Below are 11,929 nucleotides of genomic sequence, written 5' to 3'. Positions count from 1 at the left end.
GCGGACAGGCTCGCGCGGCACCCCTCGGCGGCGCCCAGGCCCCTCTCCGGAGCCGGCGTCCTCAGAACGCGGCTCCTCGCGGCGCGGCCGGACCGCTGGCCGAAAACCAAAGCAGGGTGTGGGCGCAGCGCAGGCTCTGGGGGCCTTTCGGAGCCGCAAAGGATTAAAGAAAATAAAAATAAAATTGGAAAACTTGCAGTAAACCGCGCGTCGCTCTCACACTGTTTAGGACCACAGTGCAGGGCGCCGACGCACTGATTTTGTCAGCCGTGGCCGCCACCCACCCCAGTCCCCGCATCCTGCGCTGCACCGCCTGTCAGCCCTCAGGCCTCTCTGTGTCTCTGTCTCTGTCGTTTTCTTTCTTTTTTTGTAATAAGAACTTATTTAAAAATCATTAGTTTTGAGGGAAAAAGGGAGCTGGAGTGGAGAGCGCCCTTGAGGCAAGGGGAGCCTCGAGGCTTCAGGCAGGAGGAGGGCACCCAGGGCAGCCTGTTTGACCTGTACAAGAGGAATAGCTTAGGACTTGGGCTATTACTACAAATAGAGGAAAAACAAATTAAATCTCCAGGACACAGGTACAGGGAGTGGTCATGGAAGCTAGCTTGTGAAAGAACGGAGGTTCACGACACCACGAAGGTCGGGGGAGTTTGAGGCAGATGTTTGGGGAACTGTGAGGAACTGGAAGAGCAGAGGTGTGCCGGGGTGGGGTCGGTAAAGAGCTCCTCTGCCCACTGCGCCGTGCGAGGACGCAGTGAGAAGGCCCTGTCTCTGTCTCAGGCCGCAGACCTCGGCCACATACCCACCTGCCAGCACCTGAGTCCTGCATTCCCAGCCTGCAGACGATGAGGAATGAATTTGTTGTTTCTAAGCTGCCAGGCCATGCTGTTTCCTTACGGCAGCCCCAAAGGACTGAGGCATAGGGATGGAAGATACTGTGGGAGTCTGTGTTGTATGAGAAACGAAAACGAAGCAATCTTTGCCCGCTGATACTGTGTCCTTGAGAGAAACCCGCTGCTCTCTCTGGTGTTTTCCTCTGCCTAGGTCCATTTCCCTCTCATCTTAAGCTTCCGTTCACAAGGCATCTTCATGTCCAGTTTTCCTCCTGAGGGTTCCCAAAGCCGACACACAGAGCAACACAGGCGTTGGTGCTGGTGTTCCATGACGCATATGTGTTACTACTGTCATCGCCACACACTGTACATTCATTATGCGACACATTTAACATCTATCAGTTAGGGTTCAAGCAGGAAAGCAGAACCAACAGCAGATGATCTGTATATTAAGAGACTTGTTTCAGGCAATTGGCTTATGTGGAGGTGGGCTGGCTAAGCAAGTCCAACTCTGTAGGACAGGCAGCCGGGAAGAGTAGGGTAGAACCCACCACAGGCAGAATTTCTTCTTTTCAGTGTAGTTTTAGCCTTACTATAAAGACTGCAACGGACTGAATCAGCCCCACCCAGATTATCTATGGTAATCTTTCTTATTTAAAGTTAAGTACAGTGTTTGCCTGAAAATAAGACTTAACTAGATAAACAATATGCCAATCCCAATCAGCCTACCCTTGCCTCACCTGCCGTTACAGAATAGCCACTCAGCGAGAGAATGATGAGGTGGAAATCTGCTGCTCGACACTGGCCATCACTGTGCTAACGACCAGCTAGGGCTGGTTCTGTTAGGCTGGTCCAGAGGTCTTATTTTGGGGGATACATGGCATGAGGGGCTCACATTTACAAAATGCTGCCACCCTAGATCCTAGACTACTGTTTGGTTGAATAACTGGGACTGTGGCCTACCCTAATTATCAAAAACAAAACACAAACAACAAAACCCACTATAAACACATTGTAGATAAACAAGACTCCACACATTATCATACATTTTTAGCCTCGATATTCTTCTGAGGCTGTGTGAAGTACTTGTCTTGTAGATGAAGAAAGGATAACTAAAAATGGGTACATTGTGTCTCTGACATTTCACAGCTGGTGTGTAGTAGAAACAGGTTTTCTGCCCTTGGGTCACCAGACTCAGAACCACCCAGTTGAGCACTTTGCCTGGCTGACCCCCTCCTCCTTGGAGCAGAAGACAACTGAGGCCTCCAAAGCACAGAGCAGCTGTCAGTCCTCACTTCCGTGTTCTTGGCACCTCAACTGGCATACAGTAGGAACCCAATTATTGAATCAGCTAGTTAATGTATAAGAATTAAAATACTACAGTATTCTGTGTATCCTCACAGAAAGATTAATGATATCTACATAAGTGGGTTCCTCAAACTGAACACTTCTAGAAACGGTTTTCTTAATTTCTATTTAAGTGTTCTTAGGTTATCTAAAGGAACTAAGCAGTTATTTAGTTCAGAGCTGAAGATTTTAAGTAAAATAGCTCAAGTTAGGTTTTAGTTTCTAAATTGCTGCTTTACTTTTCCACAATGTGGCTTTATCCTTGTATGTATAATATGCAGCTAAATTCCATATTTAATTAAAATTCAATATCTTTACAAGAATACCAGAGCTGTTTTTTTTTTTTTTATGAGCTTGCTTTGCAAACTAGATAGAACATGTTTAAATTTGTTTAGTGACAAAAATGAAACTGGGAATTTTCAATGCCATAGCTATTTTGCAGACTATGGTATAATAAAAAAAAATAAATCCTTGGTCTTTGTGCAGCCAGTTCCTAGCCCACAGGCCCCCAAACCCTTGGCATCTCTGGAGTGATGAGTCTTTTGTTTACTAATGAGGTCATTTGGGGCTGGAAAGCCAAGCTTTGATTAGAGGCTTGGAATTTTCACCCTCTGCCCCAGTCATCTCTAGACAGGATGGAGTCCAAGCTAATCACCCAAGGCCAATCATTTAATCACTGTGCCTCTATATCAGGTTAATATTATCCCTTAGTTATTGTGACCTGATCAGGTCCACAATCTCCTGAATGAATGTACAGTGAAGGCTAAATAAAAAAGAGGTGAATGGAATGATTTCAGGGCTCCAGGAGGATCAAAGCCTTCTAGCAGAATTTGAGATTCAGGGCTAAGATAGAGACCTTCTCTGGGTGGCCCATATTTATTTAGTTATCAGGAAGGGCAGTATCACTCAAGGACTTCTTTTGGGCTCTGAAGCTCAATACAGCCCGCCTTCCCTCGCCTTGCCCCTGTTCCCTCCTACCATGTAGCCTGCAGCCTGTTTCATCTGGCTGGCTGACTGAAGGCCTGGCTGGAGAGGCCTGACACCGCTGGCTTCTCCTTTCCCTGGGAATGCACACCTAGAAACATGCAGCTATGAAACTGCTGGGATCCAAGTTTTTCCACTCAATTACTTTCAATTTTTCACCTTCTTTTTTCAAACATCCAACACCCTCTTGTACCCTCCCTGCATCATAACCTCCTACATGTAAATGCATAAAACTGCTAACAGCTCTAAGTGCATATTCTAGTCCCACTCCAGGCCTTGTCTGCTCCTGCTGAGTGCCTGCGAGAAGTTCACAGCCACAAAGGCAGACTTTTTGATCATTCTCTGAATTTCCATCTCCAGCCTTGACTCTTACCCTAAGTTTTCTACAGCTGTCTGGCAAATTGACATAGCCACCTAGAAGCCTACTGGATATCCCAAATACTTCACAAGTACAAGTCTTCCACATCTCAGTAAAGAGTACAAAAAACCACCTAGTTCTTTAAACTGATTGTAGAGGACGATGACTCTTAGCATATCATTTTAAGATAGAATAATTCTAGTCTTAATGCAAGCCTCAAAATGTGTCTTGAGTAACATCCCGGAGGGTTATAAAGAGTTAACTTTGTAGTCCTGACTTAGCCCTGGAATGTTTCTCCAAAGACAAAGAACACCAGGGCCCAGATAACCAGCTATGACCCTGCCTGGGTTGTTTTTATCCCTTCCCTGGCCTTAGATAAACATTGCAACCAGAAAGGAAATGTATGGTTATCTAAAGGGGGACATACAGAACAGAGTACAGAAAGTATATATCCTTGTGGTTGGACTCATGACCGGAGGCTGACCCGGTCACGTGGCACAAGGAAACAACATGTGGCCAGGGCTACAATATTCCAATCTGTTACCATGGAAACCAAAAATGTATATAAGCTGGGAACAAAGGCAGGTCCAGTCCTACTTCCCTGACTTGCAAGTTGGGATGAGAGGTGACCGGTCTAAATTAAAACTTTCTCTGTTCTCTTTGGTTTCTTGCAGAATACAGCCCAAATTTTTGCCGGAACATGATAATCAAAGAATAAGCAGACTTTACGCTCTCCACTGACACTACCTAGTTTTAATCACTACCATCTACTTGGACTATTGCTATAGCTATTCCCCTGTACCAAATTTCAATCCATTCTCAATGAAGTACTTGTTTTCTTAAGTGAAAACAGGCACATAAGTAAGACTCAATCATGTTTCAACTTGTGATCTTTTGAGCCATGTAATCCTAGTACCCTGGGAGACTGAGGCAGGAGGATTGCACATTAGAGCCCAGCCTGGGCATCTTAGTAACTTACAAAAGCTTGTCTCAAAATAAAAAATTTTAAAAATATCTGGGGATGCAGCTCAGTGCAGCAGTGTGAAGGCCCTGGGTTCAATCCTCAGCACGACACACACACCACACACACACACACACACACACACACACACACACACAAGCATGTGACTCTTTGAGTACTTTTCATTACACTTGAAATGAAATCTCAACTCTTCACCCTGGTCACTGGTGTTTTATGCTACAAAATTCTGGTCTAGTCTCCAGCCGTTTCTTCATCCTTTCCTTGCTCAGACAATGTGTATCCTTCAGCCTCCTTGCTGTTTCGGTCACCTCTCCCCTCTTGCTCTTGGTGCCTCTGCCTCAGGAATTCTCTCTCCTTTGCCAACTTCTGTTACCCTTGTTACAGCCCACTGGGCCCAGCACCACCACAAACAGGGCTTTTCTGGCCAACCTGTGTCTGAGATCAGCATCCTCCTCCGCCAGACTGGTTTCGTCTCATCACTGCATTTATTTTATTCACAGCAATTATCTGTTTTAATTTTTTTCTTGTCTATATGTTTGTTTTTATTCTGAACTGTAAGCCTCATTAGGGCTCATTCTGCTCAGAAGTCCAGCACTTGTGACATGAGCCATGAATATTTCTTGCAGAAATTAATGATGTAACTTAAGCTCCTGTTAGACTTTGGGGACCTCACATCTCTGATAATCCCTAACATTTTCCCACCAGCCCTGCTGCCAGCCAGTTCATCTTTGTCTTCTTGCCAGCCAAGCCCAAGGCGTTCTGCTTCTAATCATGCTTACTGCGGGTGAAGAGATTGTTTGGAAGGCAGGATGAAGTCAACTTCCTGAATATGTGAGAGTAATATGTGGATGTGGATGTTCTGTATGATGTGTGTTCACTAGTTAAGCTTCTATTATAAGATAGTACCGTGTTAGAGACAAACATACATAAGATACGTATGTCTGTATTCTACATGTGGAATTATGCATAGATCTATATTTTCTTTTAAATATACATATATAATACATACACATACACATATACATATACATATATTCTCCCCAGACCTAACCAGCCATCAGAATCATCAAACGGGGTCAGAATCTGAGGCAGACTAAACAAATCAATGAGAATTTGGATGCAAAGAAAAGCTGTAAGAAGTGTGTTCCAATCTTTTTGTATTGGTACATTTCAGATACACATACTGATATTCATCATGGGGAATTTGTGTCTGTGTGTAACATAATTTGCTACTTCTTTCTGTCCCATTCCCCTCCCCTCTTTTACCCCCTTTTCCCTCTGCTTATTTGCAAAGGCTTTGTTTCCATTTTTTCCTTCTATTCTTTTTTTCTTGTTCTTTCTTTCCTTCATCCCTTCCTACTCCCTCAATCTCCTTCTCATCTGAAAATTTTGTTCCCATTTCCCAGTATCTATTATGAATTTGGTCATTATTTACATTTTTGATTTCTCATACCAGGGAATCAATGCAGTGTTTGAACATGTGTGTCTGATTTATTTCTTTCAAGAGTATGGTCTCAAGGTACATCCATTTAGCTAGAAATGTCTCAAGTTTATCCATGTCATACTGAGATAACTGGAGACTATACTCATAAGTGAAATAAATCAGACCCGCATATGTAAACATTGTATTGTCTCCCTAGTGTAAGAAGCTGAAAGAGTAAATAAAACCAAAAATATACAATAGATACTGTGAAAGGGAAAGAAATTGCTCAAAGGGAAGGAACAACTGAAATGAGAGTAAGGGAAAAGAAAGAAAAGAGGAAAAAAATATATATGTATATACAAGGATAGCTGGGATAGTTGCACTGCTGATGTCTACTGGTTTATTGAAAGGAACGGTTAATGCTTAATTTTTTTTCTTGACCAGTGTTGCATGCTTATATCTGGTAATCTGAACAACTAATATGAAGACAATAATATGCAATATATAAACCATTGTTGATTTCCTACCACTCTGTACCGTTTCTAATGCTTTTCAAATTACTTTTTATTCTCTTTATTTGATCAGTCTTGTATTCTTACATCTGGTAATCTGAGCAACTTTGTTGAAGATAACAATATGTAATATAACAAGCATTGTTAATTCCTGTCATCTTGTTTTGAAATTCTGTATCATTTTTATTGTTTTTGTGTTGTTTTGTTTTTGTCTTTCCTCTGATTTCGTTATTGTTCCTTTTTCTCTTTAAAATCAAAAAAATCATACAATATAAAATTACTTGCTTTAAAGAATCCAGTTAAGTGCCTGTTAGGATGTTCACAATGTAGTGACACATCACCTCTATCTAGTTCTGAAACATTTTCACAACCTCACAGGAAGCCACACACTTTCAGGATTCACCATCACCCTCTCACCTCAGCCCCTGACAACTGCTGTCCTGCTGTATGTATATGAATTTACTTTCTCTGGCGCTTCCTGTGGATAGAATCAGACGATATGTTCTCTTTTGTGGCTGGCTTCTTTCTCTTAGCACAATACTGTCTAGGTCCATCCACCTCGGAGGAAGTATTAATTCCTCAGTCTCTGAGGATCGAATTCATAGCTATATGTATATTCTGTTTTATTTACTTTTCACCACTTAGTGGACGTTTGCTTGTTTCCAGCCTTTTGGCTATTTTGAATAGTGCTGCTGCCACGAACATGTACGCATAAGTATTTGCTTACGTACATGCCTCAGTTCTTTTGGGTATATATTTAGGGGTGACACTGCTGGGTTTCAGGATGCAAAGCAGGCTTCAAGCCTTTCCAGCATTGTAACAGAATTTCCAAACATTTATTAAGTGTCTGTATCCTTTTAAGCGGCAAACGAGAGTCACTAATTAGGTATGCTGAAGGAAAATTCGATTCATTACAAATTATCTAGGAGCCCAACGCGCCGTTCTGGCTGTGGAGAATCAATCTTGCTCAGGGAACTTAGGAGCCTGCGCTCCTCCATGACGAGGCCGCCTGTCATTTAAAACTATGCACACCTGCGCAGGCGAGTCTTTTACATGTGAGTAGTACATGGACCGAAGACTTTTTTTTTTAGGAACTCATTTGCTGTAGACTTCAAAATCTGTCTTCTTTGCTTGCACTTTTATATATTTTACCAGAGCTGAAGTTTAAAATGATTGCGTGCAGGGGCTGGGGATTTAGCTCAGCGGCAAAAGCGCCTGCCTGGCAAGCGCAAGGTCGTGAGTTCGGTTCCCGGTACCGGAGAAAAACAAAAAAAACAACAAACAAACAAACAAAATGATTGCGTGCAGCATCCAGCGGCCGCAGAGCACAGCGGTGGAGGCGGCGGCGGCTCCAGGCAGCGCGGCTGTGGCTGAGCGGCGTCCGCGGCGCTGGGGCCGGCCGGCCTCCGCCTCGAGTGCGGGACGCCGCCGCCTCCCGGGCAGGGTCTTTCCGCGCCCGTCTCCAGTGCCGACGCCGCCTCTTCTCTGGATGGCAGCGCTCCTGAGCTGAGCTGCAGCGGGGAGCTGGGGACTCCCGGGCTCCTGTGGAAACAAAGCGAGAATCAAAGGAAGCAGAGAATCAAGGGCAGCAGCCTCGGTGGGCCGGAGGCGGAGTCTGCAAGTGAGCACCCGCTCTCCCCGAGGCCTGCGGGGGCGGAGCCGTCCCCGGAGCCGGGCGGGGCGCGGAGGTGGGCTCCCCGGCCTCCGCACCGTCCCTCGGGGGTGAGGACGCTGGCGGGGCCGGTGGTGTGCCGGCTGGAAATGCCTCCTCCGTGTGTGCGCGCGCGTGTGTGCATATGCGTGCGTGCGTGTGCGCGCGTATGTGTGTGTGCGCGCGCGTGTGTGTGAGCTAGAGAGGGAGCGCAGGGCGAGGCATGTCACTCTCACCCTTCCATGTATGGACTTCGGATTTTGCTCGTGACCCCAGTCTGTCCTCAGTACAGTGTGTCCACCCGAACTTTCAGGCAAACGCCGGCTCCTGCGACTGAGAACGTCTGTGAAGTGCGGAACCCTGAAGACCCTGAAACGGAGGTCAGCAGGGATGTGTAACATAAAATCTGTGCTGACGCAGCCCGAGAGAAGTGGGAATGAACGCACGCAGGGCCGCGTTAGCGATATTGGACGTTTCTCTCAGACTTTTCCCTGACAGATTTTAATACTGTCATTACTTTAATTTGTAAATTTCCTCTGAGAAAAGAAAACTAAAAGTCTATATTAAATAATTTGTGTAATGAGCTCCACACACAATTTTGAAAGAGATAAAATTGCCTTGTGGGGCGGTGGCCTTTGCTTTTGGTGGATTTCTTCTGTACTCCTGTTAATACCTTTGAGCTCTAATTGTCAAAACTGGAGAGTGGGAGGGGCAAAGGAAAGAAGGGAAACGAAAAAAACGAGTAAAGAAGGATAAAATGGAAACACTTTGTAAATAAGGAGGGGAATGGGAAGAAAAGAGGAACTGAGACATCGTGTACGGGTACAAACTCCTCTTGGTGAATGTGATCGGCATGTGTATCTGCACTGTACCAGTAAACTTAAAAAAAAAAAAAATGAGCTGATGAGCTCAATCTGCTGAGATATAAATGACTACACACTGATTCCCAAGGGTTAAATCTTAAGCCAACATTTAAAAAATTCTGATGCTGAAGTTATAAACAAAGTCACATTTAAACTTAAAAATAGTAGAAAGTGATTTTGCTCATGATTTTGTCACAAAATATAATGACTGGTGATTTTGTCACAAAATATAATTTCCATGAATGAAATACCTTGTTCAAATATTTAATTTGTAAATTAATATATCCCAAATATTCCCAAGTCTATTCATTTTTTAATTCACTTAAGATTTTATGGTAAGCCAAAGCCATTTTATAAAAATCTTTTACCCACAGTGAAATGCATGTGATAAAATATAAATGTACATTTAAATTCATTACAGCAGTATTTGTGATAGCAAAAACCCCAGCAACAACATAAATGTTCATTCCCAAGAGACCTGTAAAATGGTTGAAATACCATGCAATCTGTGGCGATTTTAAAACTTGCAATAAAATACACATAGCACAAAATTTACCATGTTAGCCATTTTAAAGTGTACAATTCAGTGATATATAACAATTTCAAAATGAGTTGATCTGTGTACAATAAAATGATAAAACTCTCCAAGATTCATTGTTAAATGGAAGATATACAGTGCAGAACAGTATGCCTTGAATGAATTTATCATTTTCCTTTGCCTTTTAATTTTGTATTTGAAATATGTTTTAAAATAAGTACTATAGCAAACCATAAACCTATTCCTGAAGCTAGCAATTCTCAGTATTGGCCATATTTCCTTCTGTGTATGTGTGTGTGTGTGTGTGTGTGTGTGTGTGTGTGGAAGGGGTGTGCATGTAAAAAAATTCAGTTAAATTTGAAGTCATTTTGTTCATCTCTAGTCTTTTGCACCTTAACTGCCTCTTAAAAATCACGAGTTTAGCCCCCATGTATTTTATACTTTCTAAAATGCACTTATAAGTATAGGGATACAATGTTATGTGGGGGTTTTTCAATGTTATGGGGTTTTTTTGGTACCAAGAATCGAACTCAGGACCTTGCACTTGTGCTGCTGAGCTCTATCCCCAGCCCCAATGTTATGCTTTGAGCCTTTAAAAATTTGCATAAATGATAAAACCTGTTCAGCGTGCTCTCTTCTGTCACTCTGAAGCTCTTTTCTTCGGTGGACAGTGTTTCTGAGTGTGAATTCTAGCTCTGCTGTTGTGAGTGGAATATGTAGATGCCCTTGTTTCCACAGACAGCTTCCTGGTGGCAGACGGATGCAAGACGCTGGGACCAGCGCTCACACTTGCAATCAGTAGGAAGGTAGCGCTTTGGCACACTCTGAAGAGTTTGAAATTTTACCACCATTTGACAGTTTTGTAAATAAACAATTAGATTAAGGTAAAATGTTGGTCCTGTCCAATATAATAATATAATATCTCATGGCAGCCTACGTAGGTTAGATGCTTTCTCTATGACAACTCACCAAGTTACTACGTGGAACGGAACTGCAAGGGACATTGTGCATTACGATGACAACAGCAGAACTTTTAGAGATTTTATAAGTTTCAGCAGTCGGGGGCCGGGTGAGTGAAGGGTTGTGCACAGAGGGTTAGCTAACAGAGCTGAGGAAACCCACAGGACATCTACCTGCCAGGACTGCAGGGGTAACTGACAGGCCCACACATTATATCTAGAGAGGAAATAGACTGAGAATGTGATCTCAGGTCCTAGTTTTGTTGCTAGCAAACACATTTGTGACCAATTCACTTAACTCTCTCATTTTAGTTTTTTCTCATCAATAAGATGAGAGACACAGGGCCAGGGATACAGCTCAGTGGCATAAGCGCCTGCCTGGCAAGTGCAAGGTCCCGAGTTCAATTCCTGGTACAAAAAAAAAAGATGAGAGAGCACAAATTTCTCATTCATTCATTTGTTCATTCATTCATTCAGTCAGTGTTGACTAAGCCTGCAGTAGGCATCTGGTGTACCAGGCACTGTTCTAGATGCTGGCAGCAGAAAATGAACAAAAGGGAACCCCTCCTTCCCTCCAGGAATTGCTGGCACCTTCTAGAGGCTGCAGGACATTCCAAACCCAGTCACCCTCTTCCAGAGCCAGGCAGACTGCCTGGGCAGATTGTTGGAGCCTAGATGGCAGCAAATAGAAGCTTTATTTCAGGGGTCTCAGAGAAGTCCTGAGATGCAAAGAGAAAGATCCCACTTTTCTTGGAGTCAGGAAACTTTGCTTCAGCTGAGGAGCAAGAGATAAATTAGAACTATGAAGAAGGATATAACACAAGAGACAAAAAGAGGATATTTGATTCTTTTCCCTTGAGTCACATTAAATACTGTGAAATTTAATCTGTATCCTAATCATTTATGCCTTGAAGTCTCCCCTTTTTAGTGTATGAACTTTAAAATGACCAACCACGTAAAGCCTGTAACAGTGGTTCATATGGAAAACAGTGTCACTTCTGGAGGAAAAATCTCCCCTTTCACAATGGTTTTGTCAAGGTGGCAGCTTGGAGACCTCAGGAGCGACGTGAGGAAGGTCCCCATGTGCTGCAGGCAGATGGCTTTCAGGGGGCCACCCTCAGGCTCCTCGATGGAGGATTTACACCCCAGAAAAAGACTTGACGAAGGTCCAAGATATTTGGAAAAACAGATTCACCAGTTGACCTGGGATTGGGTTATAAGGCCCACTTATAAAAGTAAATTAATAACTTGCAAAATAGGAATAATAATAACTACTTCCTAGGCTTACCTTGGAGAGTAATAAATTTTAAAATATATGAATATATAGCATATGCTCTAAAGAACTTAACTTCACAAACATGAGACTACTGCTACGGTTCTATTTGGGGTTCTGAAAGGTATAGACAATGTGCTTTGCAGCAGCTGGTTCACTTCTTGGCTCATGAAATGGTATCACCAGTCCAGCTGTTCTTATCTCCTCGC

General features: G+C 43.3%; 1 long non-coding RNA gene across 1 annotated transcript; it reads right to left on the bottom strand.

The window, feature by feature from the left end:
- Window positions 1-7,885: 7,885 nt before the first annotated feature.
- LOC102009080 lies at window positions 7,886-10,435 on the bottom strand. The gene is made up of 3 exons (XR_264267.2): window positions 10,107-10,435; window positions 8,324-8,456; window positions 7,886-7,978 (listed from the first exon to the last, which is right to left on the bottom strand). It is a non-coding gene; the product is annotated as an uncharacterized LOC102009080 (long non-coding RNA).
- Between the last annotated feature and the right edge of the window lie 1,494 nt (window positions 10,436-11,929).

Source organism: Chinchilla lanigera, unplaced genomic scaffold, assembly GCF_000276665.1.
Source record: "Chinchilla lanigera isolate Chin_1 unplaced genomic scaffold, ChiLan1.0 scaffold00101, whole genome shotgun sequence".
Taxonomy (NCBI): domain Eukaryota; kingdom Metazoa; phylum Chordata; class Mammalia; order Rodentia; family Chinchillidae; genus Chinchilla; species Chinchilla lanigera.
Note: the sequence above shows the minus strand (reverse complement) of the source record. Positions and strands in the feature narration are given on the sequence as shown.